This window comes from Equus przewalskii, chromosome 5 (assembly GCF_037783145.1).
Source record: "Equus przewalskii isolate Varuska chromosome 5, EquPr2, whole genome shotgun sequence".
Taxonomy (NCBI): domain Eukaryota; kingdom Metazoa; phylum Chordata; class Mammalia; order Perissodactyla; family Equidae; genus Equus; species Equus przewalskii.
The window spans coordinates 31132366-31148855 of NC_091835.1; the positions used below are offsets into that span (position 1 = coordinate 31132366).

At 46.0% G+C, this 16490-nt stretch overlaps 1 protein-coding gene across 2 annotated transcripts in view; it reads left to right on the forward strand.

The window, feature by feature from the left end:
• Positions 1-16490, forward strand: part of NINJ2 (ninjurin 2) — a 71792-nt gene that overhangs the window by 11768 nt on the left and 43534 nt on the right. The window contains exon 1 of one of the 2 annotated variants that reach the window (XM_070620478.1): positions 7936-8529. The exons of the other annotated variant lie outside the window; for it this stretch is intronic. The gene's annotated coding sequence lies outside the window, so the exon portion shown is untranslated. Of the gene's footprint in view, positions 1-7935; positions 8530-16490 lie in introns of those variants that run through there. 2 annotated transcript variants of the gene reach the window in all.

The window sequence follows — 16490 nt, forward strand, 5'->3', positions numbered from 1 at the left end:
ATGTTGGAGAATGGTGGTGCTCAGCTAAATTATAACCCTAAAGCCACGTTGTCGTCAAAGATATTTTTGGGGCCAGACTAGGAAATAAGCTAGCTCTATGGAAATATTAGAAAAGATTACCCCTAGAGCCTGTTTCTTTAGCACAGGGATCTAATCAAAGCTAGTGATCTGGAGTTCTTTCCGGACTCCCCATGAGAAGCATCCTGGCTTGGGCCACACTCCTCCTCCCACCCTCATGCCCCTTCTCCACCCCTTCACCCTGCCAAGAAAGAGCAAGGATTTGCATTTGTCCAAAGCCTCTCTCATTGGAACTCACCTGCCAATCAGGCGTAAACATCATTACTCCAGAGAAGGGAGAAGTGAGGCACCGGGAGTAATTCGTGCCATCGCTTTCCTGTCCTCAGGGTGCTTGAGAAGGATGACAGTCTCCCAGGTCCTGTCCTACTTGTCCCCACAGAAGAGACACATCCGTGTCCCCAGAACAACGCCTTCTGGACTGTTTGAAGAGTAAGTGGTAGCTTTGAAAAGCAGAGAGCATTAGACACATGGAAGATGGGGTTTGTTTTGATGAGACATCAGTAAGGCAATGACTGGTTTTTATTATTAAAAAATAGTACAAGCAAATCGTCAAACAATTCCACTTCATACACGTAATTACATAAGAGAAAAGCCTGAAAGTCACCTGGAGGACCCAAACCTTAAGATCCCTAGACACAGGTATGCAAACAATGTGTGAAGATCCTTATCCCCATCTTCAACCTACATCCCTCCATTCGTCTGGTACTGCAGTTGGGAGAAGTCTGCAGCCGCAGAGAGGGTGGGAGGGGAAAATTCTCCTTTTACATGTGAGTAAACACAATGCAAACAGGATATTGAAAGATAAAAAATACTGTTAAAGGGGAAGAGGAATGGAAGTTACCAGTCCCCTGGGATGAGTTAATGACTGTAGCTGAGCACCGATGGTCCTGGAGCCGTGGAGAGGGAGGGCTGAGCAGCCACAGTGCTGTTCCTCCGGGTGTTGTATTAGAAGAACTACATTTTTTTTCTCCGGCCAGAAGACCTGATATCTAGCCTTGTTTAAAGCTTCAGTCTCCACATTTGTAAAATAAGGACTTTGGATGTGATGGTTCCTAAGCTGCCCCCAAGTTGGGAAGCTGCCGGTTCTGCAGTGGCCAGATATTTTCATTAAGTGATGCTCAACTCCTCCATCTCAATAACGTGTCCATCATCTGACTAACTGCTCAGCTTTCCTGCTGTATGAGGTCATCGCTGCCAGTTCCAAGTGCGTTTGGCTGCCAGAGGACAAACATTCCATGTGTGAACTGAGGATATATATCGTTGTGACAATAAGTCTGGCAAATTTGAGGCATGCTGATTTAATCTGAAACAGCAGTAAACGTGGTGCAGTCTCCAGTGCGCCCCTGGGGACCTGGGCCTGGGCCTCCTAATTCTCTTTCAGGCAGCATCAATCTTACTGCCTCAGGGCTTGAGGAGCCAAGAATCAGAGTCCTAGAAACCTTAGGCCTGCCCACACTCTTCAAAAAGTTGTCGGCTCCACTCCCTCCCTTCGGTCAGGTGGGATGCCTTACACCTCTGTCATCAGCCTCATCTGTTAAGCTGTGCTTCTGCTTGACATGATCCACAGCTGGGGCTAAAACTGTCCTCAGGGGGCACCTGCCGCGGAAGGCTCTGTGTGTTGCATGACTAAATACGGTCGCGGCAAATGTCATGATCTCTCAGGAACAGCCCGCACACAGTTTCCAGAAGGCATCAGCAGCTCCTTATAGGTACTGCAAACCTTCCAATCCATAGATGAAGCAGAGGTTAGGGTAGAGAACGGGATTTTGTTTTCAGCTAATTCTCATGCAGTGTCCTGAGTGCCCTCATTGCAGCATAAGAAAGATGTAGAAACACAGAGAAGGGAGGAAAGGGGTGGGGAAGGGGGTGCATTTATCGAACACCTTCAGCACAGTGGTTCGGAATACAGGCTCTGGAGGTAGACTGCTTGGGCTTGAATCCTGAGTCTTCTACTTCCTTGCTGTGCTGTCTAACCTATGGCAAATTACTTAACCTCTCTGTGCTAAGTTTCTTATAGGACTATTAGGAGGGTGAAATTAATTAATTCATGTAAAGCACTAACAACGCTGCCTGCTCCATTTCTGTGCTGTACATGTGTGATGATTGTAGCGAGTCCTATGCTAACTGCCTTACACATGTTCTTTGTTTAATGTTAACAATTCCTTTTGAAAAGGAAAATACAGGAAATTACTGAGGTCTACTACCCTAGTCATAACAATGGCTGTGACTAGACATATATATGAGGAAGGAACTAAACAGACATATGGACAAAGCCCTTGTTTCTTCTAGTCCTTTCTACATAAAGGTTTTCATACTGTGGCTGATTGCTTTTTTTTTGACACAATAACGTGAATTGGAAATCTCTCTCTGTCAGAATGTGTGCATGTGCCTCATTGTTTTTAACTGCTGCGCAGTACTACATAATACGGATTGCCACTAGATTATTTACACGTGAGTAATGTTTACTGTGTACAGTACAGGATGTGGGAAGATGGATAGGTGGCAAAGCGGCATAGAGCATGGTTCCCCAAGAAGCTTGTAATTTTGGGGGCGAATTTGGGACTTAGACGAAATAATCAGAGACCAATATAAGAAAGTATGTAATAAAATATACAATTAAATTTAAAACTGTCAATGCTAGTGATTTAATAGGAAACAAGAACATATTCTATATATCAGTGGATCGAAGGGCCTGCCTCCTGGAAGCCCTGGCTGGGATAGAGAGGAATTTACCCATTAGTGCTTCCAGCCCCATTGAAAAATTACTCAAGACAAGGAGGACAAGTCTACACCCGTTAACAAGCAGAGCCACACGCGGGTGTCTCCACTGGAGGTGAATGCATGGCCTAGGCGTTCCTGCGACTCGCAGTGCCTGCGGGCAGCACCTTCCTCCTGAAGCAGGGCAGGGGATTCCTCCTGTCTGTCTGCTCACAGAGGCTCGTGTTCTTCTCCGTGAATCCCAAGCGGTGCGGATCCAAGGCACAGAGACGCTGTTCAAGGAGCCAGAATGAGAACAATCTTTTCTGAGGTCCTCAGTGCTTTCTCTGGCCCTGCTTCCTTGGGAAAAATTAACGATTGTGAGAGCACTTGCTCCATAGGGCCAAGCTGGGGGCTTTCTACGCTTAGGTCTTCCCAAGCTTTCGCCAAGGCTGTAGTTCTTTTACCCCACCCCTAAGCACTGATCACTACCTGAAGCCGGAACACCTGGCTGCCACAGAGACAGACTGTGTCAAAGCCCGCGCTTGACATTGCTCCTGCAAGGCCCTACCCAGCAGCGTGCTAATCACCTTGGTTGGAGTAAACCTTTTGACCCCCTCCTTGACTACTTATACCTCCATGTATGCCTTTCTCTCTGCACTGATGGGACAGCCAATAGTCAATTAATAGAAAAACATTTGCTGGGCGTTTCCTACGTATTTAGCTCTGTACAAAACACGGGGCTGGGGATTTTGGAGGAGGGAGGGTCATAGCAAAAGTGAGGCATGGCCTTGCCCTTGGGAGCTTAAGACTTTGGGTACACACAAGAACTCAAAACAGTAGCTCCTGCAGTGGTCAGCGTAAGTGGCAGACAGGACGTGCTGCAGGAGAGCAGAAAAGCAACCCCGGAAAGGAAATGGAGGGCCCTGCAAAGGGTCACTGTTGACAAAAGCCTCTATTCTTACCTCCCAAAGAATCCATGTCAGCTCCCTCTGGCAACCTTGGGGAGTGAGTTCAGTAAGACAGGATGACCCAATGTGGCAAACTGATCAACATTTTGCTCACAGATTCACGGAAAGTCAGTGCTTCCCTGGGCATTTGGGAACCGAAATGACTATCCCATTTTTTCTTCTAACTTTTTGTTTTTCAGTACAGAAAAGTGGAAAGACTAGTATAATGACTCTCCTTAAACCCTTCACCTACATTCGTCAATTTTGCCATATTTATTGTCTCTCTTTCTATAGGTACACATTCCCCTCCGTTTGAAAGGAAGTTGCAGACCTCATCCCTAAATACTTCAGTGTATATCTTCTAAAAAAGGGGTTCTCCTACATAACCGCAGTATCATTATCACTCTGAAAAAATTTAACGGTGATAGACAGTTTATATTCACTTTTCCCAATTGTCCACCCAGCAATGCCCTCGATGGCTGTTTTCCTTTTCTGAAATTAGAATACAATCGAGGAATAGTCGTTGCATTGGGATGTCCCGGCTCTGAAGTCTTTTTTTAAACTGTCACAGCACCCCACTCCCTTTTTCTGTCCTTTCATCTTCTTGACATTTTGGAACAGTGCAGGTCAGTCATTCTGGAGAATGACCCGCAATTTGGATTTGTCTGATTGTTTCCTCATGATTGGATTCCAGTTCTATTTCTTTTTATTTTTTAATTATTGTGGCAAAAATCTGTACCACAAAATTTACCTTTTTAACCGTCTTAAGTGCACAATTCAGTGGCATTAAGTACATTTATAAGATTGCGCAACCATCACCACTGTTTCCAGACGTTTTCCTCATCCCAAACAGAAATTCCACACCCATTAAACAATAACTCCCCCCTCCACTCCCCCAGCTCCTGGCAACCATCATCCTACTTTCTGACTCTATGAATTTGCCTGTTCTAGGTACTTCATGTAGGTAGAATCATACAATATTTGTCCTTTTGTGACTAGCCTATTTCACTTAGCATAATGTTTTCAAGGTTCGTCCATGTTGAAGCATGAATCAGAAGTTTTTTTCTTTTTAAGGCTGAATAATTTTCCATTGTATGTATAGACGCATTTTGTTTACCCAGTCATCCACGGACGGACACTTGGGTCGTCTCCAGCTTTTGGCTATCTTGCTAGAAACACTGGTGTACAGGTATCTGTCGCCCTGTTTTCAACTCTTTTGGGTGTATATCTAGGAGGGGAATCACTAGATCATATGGTAACTCTATGTTTAACTTTTTGGGGGTTTGCCATACTGTTTTCCACAGCAGCTGCATCATTTTACATTCTCACCAGCTTCCAGTTCTCACACGGCTCCCAATTTCTGTATGTCCTCACCAACACTTATTTTCTTTTTCTTTCTTTTCTTTTTTTTTTTTTGAGGAAGATTAGCCCTGAGCTAACATGTGCTGCCAATCCTCCTCTTTTTGCTGAGGAAGACTGGCCCTGAGCTAACATCCGTGCCCATCTTCGTCTACTTTATATGTGGGACGCCTACCACAGCATGGCTTGACAAGCAGTGCCATGTTGGCACCTGGGATCTGAATCGGCAAACCCCAGGCCGCGGAAGTGGAACATGCGAACTTAACCACTGCGCCAGCGGGCTGGCCCCTTCTTTTTCTTTTTTTATAATAGTCATCCTAATGAGTGAGACGTGGTATCTCATTGTGGTTTTGATTTGCATTTTTGTAACAACTAATAATGTTTAGTATCTTTTCATGTGCTTATTGTCCATTTGTATATCTTTGTGGAGAAATGTCTGTATTCACTTATTCATTTTTGAATTGTGTTGTTTGCTTTTTTGTTGTTTTTCTTTAAGTTATGCCTTCCTTTTATAATCTGGATATTAACCTCTTATCAGATATATGATTTGAAAATATTTTCTCCCATGCTGTGGGTTGTCTTTTCACTCCCTCGACAGCGTTGTTTGATGTACAAAAGTTCTTAATTTGGAGGAAGTCTAAATAACCTTTTTGTTGTTGATGTTGTCCGTGCTTTTGGTCTCATATCTTAGAATCATTGCCAAACCCAGCATCATGAAGATTTTCCCCTCTGTTTTCTTCTAAGAGCTTCATAGTTTTAACTTTTAAGTTTAGGTCTTTGATCCATTCTGAGTTAATTTTTTGTATATGGTATAGACTAAGGGTCCAATTTCATTCTTTTCATGTGGGAATATCCACTTCTTCCAGCGTCATTTGTTAAAAAGACTGCCCTTTCCCCATTGAGTGGTCTTGGCACCCTTGTCAAAAATCAATTATTTCTGGCTTATTATTTCTAGGCTCTCTATTCCATTGGTCTGTGTGCCTGCTCTGTTTTATTTTAAGAAGAATATGGTTTCTTCCAACCTCTTTCTCATACTTGTACCCACTCCCTTAAAGAGAAGGAGAATGAGGAGGAAAAGCCTTGAATGCAGAAGAATTTAATGTTCTGGTACCCTGGATTTGAATGCTAGAAAGAGTGCAGCATCCTGGAGGGGCCTAATTTTCAGAGAAGCATTCAAAGTGTCAGTGTTGAACAAGTGTTTTATTCTATCTTGAACCCATCTCTTTGCTATCGTAGGCACAACCATTCTCTGCATTTTTTCCCCTGTGTTACCAAACTTAGAGTGCCCAAACATGCTTGCAAGTCATGTCGTTTTGAAATCCCACATGAAACCATGTGTGTGTGTTTAGCCTTTAACTCATGGAAGAAGGAGGGCTGCAATTAACCCACGGTTATTCACTGAGCATAATTTATGTAGGACACTGTAACATAAAGTTCATATTTATGGGGCTTACAGTGTGATTGGGGAGGGAAAGTGTGTCCATGTATATACATGTATATGACTTGATAATTACTTAGAGATGGGAAAGATGAAAACTGAAAATAGTTGGCAAAGTCTCCAAAGGTGGGGTCTTTTGGGAATTGTTAAAGAGGAAGTGTAAATTCAGATTCAGGGTTGAAGGTGGAGAGTACTGGAGATTAAAACACAAAGGCAGGAATGAGTAAGCTGTCTGGGGACAGCCAGGCCAGCCTGACTGGATCAGAGGGTGTATGTGGGACAGCACCAGTGGATAGGTGGGGTGGGGCTAAATGACATAAGATTTTTAAATAACCAGGCAAAGGAATGCACACTTGATTTAGTAGACAGTATGACACCCTTAAAAGTTCTTAAATGACATGGTTCATTTTTTTTAATAGAGGAAGGAAACACTGTTTGAGGTAGGTTGGTCCAGGAGTGGATGGGGATAGATTATTAGGGAAGAGGAGTTATTCAGTTCTCATATGACTTCCCTGGAAAGAAAAGGAGTTGATCTTTGCCGCAGCTCCAATACCAAACTGAGATGTATTTCACAGCCCTTCTTATTGAAAGGCACTGTTGGAAAACGTACTGGATCTAAGATCTTATGAGATCTTGCCCAAGTTCAACCCGGCCCACTAACCTTTTGTGTTAACAGCATAAACTTTCCGCTCTTGGTTCTGGTTTGGTTTGGCACTGTCCCCACATTGCCTCACGTTGGTGCCATGTTTCCAAAGCTTGCAAGCTACAGGCAGGGCTGTAATTTTAGTTTCCTTGTTTTTACAAAAGGTCAAGTTTTCTAAAGCTATTAGTGGGTCAACTGGAATTTGTCTCTGTTGAGAAGGTGCATGGAAACTGGGAGACCTTGCAGCTGACATTTAGAGCCTTCTCCCTGCTTCTCTCCGCTCCTCCCACCTCCCTGCCCTCGATACTAAGCCTCATCAGGACCTAGTACTTTTTCTTCATTCAGTGCTTTCCCACAACAGCTGAAAATTACCTGTGACGCACACAAGTGGTTCAAGTTGCTCAGTCCCACACAGGAATGTTGAGCCTTGCCAGTGGACATTTTGGGGGTCACAGGAAAAGAGAAGGCAAGCAGGAAGGGTCCTGTGGGCTAGACTCAGGAGAGATGCAAGAGAACCTCGTGAACATTCCAGAGCTCAGTGCAGGACAACAGCATGTGAGGAGCCATTAGGCTGCTTTCCCCTGTGGTCAGAGGCTGGCTGCATTTTCGCCCTCCCTTCCCTGCCTGAACACTCCTGGCACTGGAATTTCTGAGGGCCACCGTGTTTGGTCTTCAACCAGGACAAACAAAGAAAAGTGATTTGCTTTCCTGTCTGCTTTTGCTGAATGGGATCTCTGAGTCTATTTACTGCTCATGCCCTAGATACCTGAGGGTTAGTTCGGACTTCAAACCCTGAGCATACAGGACTCCCAGCTTTCCTGTATCTTTTTCCATGTCCTGAGCCTGATTGCAGACTTCCTCCTCCCCACCCCCCACACCGTCCCTTCAATCTACAGGTAATTCTGCGGCCAATTCCTGACTAATACTCCACCCCCAAATTGCTATTTCAGCTGATATTCGCCCAAGCTTGATCATCTTTACCAAATATTTTGGACTTCCTCACAGTCTAGTTATCTTCTCATCCGCATGCCTTTCTGGTATAATTTTGAAATGGTGAAGAATCTCCTCTGATTTTAAAGGGCATGCAGTAAACTCAGCCCCCTAAGGGGTGTGGCAGAAATCCGGAATTCTACCCAATTCGTACCTAAGCCCAGCCTTCCAGGAGTTTCAACTAAAATTTCCTAGAAACCTTTGTGCTTCGGTGCTTTTTTCACCTTCTTTTTCCCCTAACTGAAAATGGGTGAGGAGCAAGAGACGGGCCAGTGAATCAGAATGATTAAAAAACACCACGCACACACGGCACAGAGGGGCTTTGCGCTTCCCCTTTCCGATCCCGGGGATCAGGAGGCAGAGGCAATTCGCAGGTGAGTAAATTCGCAGATGCCCGTGCATGCTCCCCAAAGGTCACCAGAGACTGTCCAGCGGGGGCGTGGAGGCCAGTCTTCCGTTCTGGTTTTCTTTTAGAACTCTCGTCCCGAGAGCATCCTGTTCTGTTATACACATACCCATGCCGTCTCTAAATTGCTAGGTTGAGTACAACGATAGTCAAGTGCCTGACCGTCGGTTAGAAATAGAAAATGAGCTGGCAAGACCCTGGCCCCAAGCCTGTGGCAGGGGCTGTTCCGCCTCAGAAGCCCTTCTGCACTTTGCTTCTCCTCCGTCCCCTCCAGAGCCCGACACCTTAACCTCTTCCTCGCTCCACAGTTGAAGGCATTTTAAAATGTCTTCAAGTGCACCCCTGATCCTTGCGCCTAGGCAAGAAGCGGCTCTTTCTCCTCCAGCACATCAGGGACAAAGCTGGTTCCTTCCTTCTCCCTCACTCACTTGGGTCGGTGGCTAGGCCTGTGCTGCGCTGCCGGCGGGGAGGGGTGCAATGCCGAGCAGGGCCTCTCGGAAGGGAGCCTGCCCCCGAGGGTGCCCATACCCAGCCTTTGGGGAGGGAACTGCATGGGGGCCCGAGGGCTGGCCTCCTTGGGGATTTGCACTTTGCAGGCTATATTTAGAAGCAGCTTTCCTGCTTATAGAAAGCAGTGGCCCACGCTGGCTACAGTTATGACTGGAGAGTCACTTTCTTTCAAAAACTCTTATTTTCAGGTGTTTACCATTTTCTTTAAAATGGAAAAAAACAATGTTGCCTTACAGGCAAGTGGCTCCCCGTGCACTCTGTCTCCTGAGAGCGGTTTGGCGCCATTTCCCTCCGCGGTCTCGCGGTCAGCTGAGGACAGGAACTGAAGGAGGGCTTGCTGGACGGCAGGCCTGAAAAGTTTTGTTTTCATCACCACGATGGTCAGTGAAGTTGAGTAGGTTCATTGCTTGGAAGGACCTAGAAGACAGGATTCCTGCGTTGTGTTCCTACTTTCTCCCACATCAGACCTCTGCCACCTCCATCCAGGTGGCATAGAATCACGGCCAATGGAGCCAGACTGCCTGGGTTCAGCTGCCACATTACTAGTTGCGCGACCTGTTTACTAGTTGTGTGAACTTGGGCAAGTTCCTTCATAACCTATTTATATGTTTATATCTTATAGGTTAAGTACCTACCTCATAGGATTAGTGTGAGGATTAAATGAGTTAATAGATGCAAAGCGTGTAGAATAGGGACTGGCACATGTTATATAAGCATCACTGTTATTTTTTTTTTTCTGTTGTCTGTAAAATGAGGAAACGTTATGAACTGTTATGGTGGTCATTCTGCAGTAGGGACAGGACGAGTGCCCGTTGTGTGCCAGCACTCACTGTAAGTGACATTATGAGGAGGTGCAGAAGAAAGGAAAGACCTGTCTCCTGCCCTCTGGGAGGGGAAGAGACACTCTCCGAGATTCTCAGAGAATATGCAAAAACGGCAAAAATCTGCGCCCTGCTCTCCCTGGTGGAGGGTGTCATGACACAGAGGCCTGTCAGAGGCTCGAGCACCCATGGCTGCTTCTCCATCCAGAGCAGTCTACCCGCTCAGCCTGGGGACCGAAGAAAGCAAGGAGGGGTCAGGCAGGCCTCTGACTCGCTCAGCCTTGGTCTTTGGACCGTAGCCCCCTGCCTTCGTGATTGGCCTGCCCCTGTGGCCAGGCCTCACCCCCGAGGCCTCCTGTCTGGCATGGAGTGTGAAAGAGGAGCTGGGAGGATAGACAGTACTTGGCTTTGCGAACTGGAATTTTGGCAAAGGTCTCCCAAGCAGCTGATGGGCTCCTGTCACTGGACCCAAAATCTGCCCCAGGGAATTCTGGCTCTGCCCCTGGGCCTGGCCCCACACTCAGAGCCCAGGCTCTGGGCACACTGGTGCCATCCTTAGTGTGCATGTGGAGTGCCATGGCCATGCCCCTCAAGTCTGCACCTGCCTCTCTTGAACCCTCCAGTCCGTTCTAGGCTTTTATAATCGGAGTCCTTCCTCTGCTTTGGTCGTTCAAATCCTACCCAAGTCTGTCAAGGTCCACTTCAATCTCACCTCCTCCATGAAGCCTTCTTGACTGCCCAGCTCATACCACCAGTCTCACTGTCCTAAGTTTCATAGTTACCTAATCCATTCATTTGGAAATTAGAAATGTACTTAATTATATTCCCACCAAATATTTGAACACCTGATTGATTGCGAGGCACTGGAGGTGGGTGTTGGGGAATCTATAAAAATAAAGGACAGGATCTTCTATCAAGAAGCTTAAACTCTAAGGGGATGGCCTGGAAAATACTCTATTGCCACATGTTGCTTTTCAGGTCTAATGCTATTATTTAACTCAATAATAATAATCATAATAATAACAAACAATTTGGGGGTATTTGTTATGTGCCAGTATTGTCCTAAGAACTTTACACAAAGAACTATTTGACCCTTAATAGGACTCTGATAAGATAAATGCTGCTATGACTCCTACTTTACAGATAAGGAAACCAAGACACAGAGAGGTTTAATAGTTGCCCAGTGTCAGCTAGTGAGAAAGTCAGGATTTGAACCAGGCGGCCCGACTGCATTGTTTATACTCTTCAGCACTGCGCCATATTTTCCCCACATTTCACCTTTTCTGTTCACCTGGAGTGAGACTCCTTGAAGGCAGGCACCTTGTTTCATGCTTCCTCACTGCCCCGGAAGCACTTAGCACATTTGTAGATAGGAGGCAGACGTGGCGGGTAAGTACTCAGTTAGGATTCAGGGAGCCTTGGTTAACAGGCCCTGCAAGAAAGAGGAGAAGGGATTGTTCAAGCTTTCTGAGTTCCAGGGCAATAGAGCTGGCAAAAGAGGCGGTTGTCTAGTGCCCAAATACCGCTCTGTGCTAACTCTTAGCTCACACTGCCTCCCTGCTAGACCAGTCCTCTCTCCAGGCCTAGACCAACGTTGCCAAGGAGGCATCCAGCTAGCTGGTAGGAGGGCTTTATATGAATCGCTCTTCACACCTGGACGTAGGTGCGTTAGGAGCAGGCCCAGAAGCCTTGGTGACTTCGGGTTAATGCTTACCAAAACAGTTGCCTGGAACTGGGAATGTCCTGTCTTGAGGACACTCATCCCATTCCCAAAGCTGCCAGCCTCCAGTCTCCCTCAGGATTTCCCACCGTATCTACCAAGTTAGAGTGATCGCATGTCTGAGAACAGAGAGCACTTTAAGCAAGAAAATATCTGTCCCCATTCAAGAGGACAGATTGTCCGCAGTTTAATGAAAATCTTACTCACATTCTAGTTACTCTCCTATCATGTTCTCTATTCCTTTCATATTCATGGATTGCCTCCTTACTATAAGAAGTTGTGTAAGCACTGAGGGCACACACACAAAAATGTGTTTCCAGCCCTGCAGCAGTGTACAATCTAATAAAGGGGATGATCCTAGCTCTGTATACACTTATATACAGATGTGAGTCATATGATAATGATTATCATATCAACCATTTATTAATTGCTTACCCTTTGCATCTGTGCTTATAAATATCTTAATAGACTTTATCACCTTTAATTTTTATAGCAAATCTGGATATGGTTATCCCCATTTTACATATGATGGATAAAGCTCTGAGGTTGGTTTGTAGCAGAGCTGTAAGTCAAGCCTAGCTTTGTTGGACTTGAGTCTGCCCCTATCACCTGCACTGCACTGCTCCCCTTGAGAGGTCCAGGTGGTGAGCACCAATGAAAACAGAGATCAAGGTCACTTTGGGCTTAGTTGACCAGAAGTAGCTTTGTGAAAAAACCTCCTGTAGGAGTCTCCTCCTCTAAATGATCCTTCCCACTGCCACTACCCAATCCTTTTTTTTTTTTTTTTTTTTTTTGCTTGAGGAAGATTAGCCCCGAGCTAAGATCTGTGCCAATCTTCCTCCACTTTTTTATATATAGGTCACTGCCACAGCATGGTTGATGAGTGGTGTAGGTCTGCGCCCAGGATCTGAACCCACCAATCTGGGCTACTGAAGAAGAGCACACCGAACTTAACCACTATGCCATGGGACTGGCCCCTCCTTTTTTTCTTTTTTCGTTTTTTTACTTTTTCTCTAGTCAAGCTTCCACAGAACTAACAAATCAATTTTTCTAAGACACAGCTGTGATAATCATGAACTCCTTGGCCCAGAAGTCTTCAGTGATCCCCTAAAAATCCAAGCTGCTTTTAAGCCTGATGTTCAAGGTCCTCCACTGGCCAAGTCCATCATGGATTTCCATCCTTTTCTCTTTCTTCTCCCCTTTCCTATATTCTTGCCAAATAGAACTCTGCTGTTTTGTGTGTGGGCCTGCCACTATAGCTTCTAAGTTTCTTTTCATGCCATTCCTTCCAGCTAGAATGCCTTTTCCTCATCTTCATCTCTCCAACTCTTACACATCCTTCAATGTCCAGCTTAAATGTCACTTGCTATGTGATAGTTACTAAGCTAGGGCAAATATATATATATTTCTATCATGTATTGTGGTTTATTTATGCCTTTTATTTCCTCCACTAGACGGCAAGTTCTTTGAAGGCAGAATCCCAATCTCATTCATTTTTATATTTTCCCATATCCTAGTATCCTAGAATGTGGATATCCTCCATATACTAGTATCGTAACCTAATTAGAGCTCCATAAATATTTATTGAATAAATTAATTTTTAAATTAAAAGAATAAAATAATTAAGTGGAAGGGTTTGAATGTGTAGGGCCCTCCCCTCCCAATCTTCCTTTGAAGTGCTCACACCCTTACACAACCTGGAAACATATCTAGACAACTATAGGTTTAGGGTCCTAGAAAGCTGAGAAAGAATTGAACCAGCAGGGTAAGATTATAGAGGAACAATGGGTCATTTCATAGTACATTGTAGAAGAAAAGGGTAAGGGAAGGGCTGTAATAGCAATGAATTTCATTCTTTGAAATATTGCCCAACATCCTGGTGTTTGGGGAATTTACCTCCCTTGCCTGGTACAAATTGTGGCACTCTAGTCAAGCCTGGCAGCCTGGACTCTCACTGGTGGACCTATTGGTTTTCCCCTGAGCCCCTCCACACCTATTGCCCTCTCATTCATCCCAGGGCACATGCTGGATGTGAACTAAGTCTAAAGATGGATGCTCTTGGACTCAAGTTGGTAAATAACCACTGGGCTTTTAGATTCAGAATGATGTTTTGCATGGATGGGAAAAAATATTCTCAGATTTTGGCTCATTCATTCAGGGACTCGCAGTACTGAGAAGGCTGAGCCCTAGGATAAGGTGTCCTCACACAGGATCTGAAGGTGAAACGAGAGCGGTACCAGTGCGTAGTTGGGAGGAGGAGGGGGAGCTGGAAGATGCTTCCCAGAGCTGAGGGCAGCTTTCCATTTCAAGAACTACAGGTCTGCAGGCCCACGCTTCCTAGGATAGAAACTTGTGGAAACAGCACTATCAGGAGGGGTTCTTGACTCTCAGGTGGACTCTGGTCCATAGCCCCTTTCTTGGTTCCACTCCCCTTTCACCAGCTACCCAGAGAACCCAGCCTTGAGGTGATGCTCCACCTTAGAACATGCAGCCTCTGTACACTCTTCCAGAATCTAAGAAGCCTGTATAACAGTTGGGGAAATGGGACACTTAGAGGTTCCACTTGAGCTTAGATCTGTGGACAATGAAGAGAAGGTAAACTTAAACTTGTTGAGAGCAACCCACACAAGAGCAGGCTTTCCTAACCTAGGGTCCATAAATCCCCAAAGAAGTCTAGAGTGAATTCAAGTGGTGTGAACCTGCTGAAATTCTGTGTAAAAATTCTATGCGTATGTGTAGGTGTGGCTGCAATTTTTCTGGAACAAGTGTCCCATAACCTTTGTCAGATTCTTAAAGAGTCTGTGACCTCCTGAAAAGTTAAACAAAACAAAACAACGCATTTTTCTGGAGGACAGAGGTGGGAACTGGGTGTCAGGGGAATTTAGAGGACATTCCAGCTCCTCCCACTTCCCATGTGCTGCAAATACGTGTGCAGTGGGAAACAATGACAAAGACAGGGAAATGACAGGTCACTTTTTAAAAAAGACTTTCAAACTGATGGGATCCTGAAGATGTCCCAGATTTTCTTATAAAAGTTGCCTTCCTCTCCTTAAGTAACTCTGCTCTTTCTTACCTGTCCTTCTTTCTTCCAGTCGCCCACTAACTAAACTAGAGTGTATACGCTTATGTAAATGTTTCCCTACTCCAGCAACCCCTTCAGAACTGCGTGAATCCACACTGATTTTTCTCGTTCCCTCTGGAGCATTTTCTCTCTGACCTTTATCATAGCTTGTGCCTTTTGTCTTTTGTGACTCATGTGTGAGAGTCCTATACCCCTAGCAAGCTCCTTGGAAACAAGAGCCAAGTCTTCAGCGTATCCTGTATCCCCAACTGCAAGTGCCCAGCTTGAGGCTGGACACACCACAGACTGCTAATAAGTACTTGCTGAATTAAATCCGATGGTCCTGAGAACAAATTTAAATTCCGTCCCTCCTGGACCATTCCTTCTGGCTACTGCTCCCCTCCAAAGAAACCGCCGGCCCCCTCCTCCCTTCCTGATTCCCCACGAGGCCCATGACATTTATAAAGTGCTGGGGTTTGTTTTTGTTGAGGCCTGACCTTTCTGAGGATCTTTTGTCTGCAGGGCCCGTGTGGTTCTGCCTGGAAGTCGTGGGACCAGTTTTTCTGTCCTACTTTTTCTGTGAGCTAGGCTCTCGTAGAGCTCTAAGAGGCCATCAAGGGTTTGGCAGCTCAGACTTTTAAAACCACCTAAGTCTAGGCAATGCGTTAAAGGCAAGATGGGGGGAAAGTGTGTACAGTGTTCTCCACTCTTGTCACTTTCTCCAGGGCTCTTGTTAACTAAGTGTGTTTGCCTTTCGCTGTGCTGGGAGGCCAAGAGCCTCTTTTTCTCTGCAGACTGAGACAGAATGTCTAGGGTAGGAGGCACTTCATCTCCTGATCCAACATCCCCATCTCCCCAGGGCCCAGGGCTCTGGCATTGTGACTGAGCAGGCCCGCAGGCCACAGTGTTGTCTGACTGACCTTCACTGCGTCCACCTAGAGTGCTAACTAAAGGTGCTGGGAGTCTTGAGCAAGCTACGCACCTCTCTGAACCTCAGTTTCTTCATCTGTGAAATGGAGGGGATGGGCATTGAGCACTGAATTCCTCCCGGCACTAACGTTCTAAGTCCTAAAACAGCACTGCCTTCTCAGCACTTCCCTACCTCCCCCCAACCCCACCACGAACTTCCCACAGGATTTCTAACCACACTGCGGTTGTATATCTTAGTTGCACGTCCTTCTAGTTGTGGGATGTGGGATGCTGCCTCAACGTGGCCTGACAAGCAGTGCCATGTCCGCGCCCAGGATCCGAACCCTGGGCCGCCGCAGCGGAGCGCGCGAACTTAACCACTCAGCCACGGAGCCGGCCCCTGCTATCTCATTTTTAAACTCTCGTGACAACCGCATGTAGGAGGCAGGGATTATTATTTCCACTTTACAAACCAGATAAAGGAACGCCTTACCCGAGTTACCCAACCCAAGTGATGAGGCTGAGTGAAGGCCCTGTGTCCTCAACAGAGCGCCCAGGAGCAAATGCACACCCTCCGAAGGATGCTTGCTTGACCGCAGAGAACTCCGTGTGAGCATTTGAAGGACCAACCACAGTAACACATAATGTATATGCAAATAACACGTGAACTTGGCTCTGGACTTTCTGAACCAAGAGCTTGGAGGTGTTTTGCGAAGGAACACGGCAGCGCCCATTTTTTTCCTTCCCACGAGCAAGAGCCACAGCGAGCAGAGGAGATTGTGGGGGAGGAGGATATTGTGCCGTTTCCAGGCAGATTTGTTCCTTCTTCTGATAATCTTTGTCGGGGAGAGAGAGCGGGAGGGGAGGTGGGGATCTCTGGCGAGTCAAGGCCTTGGATGAGGGAAAAG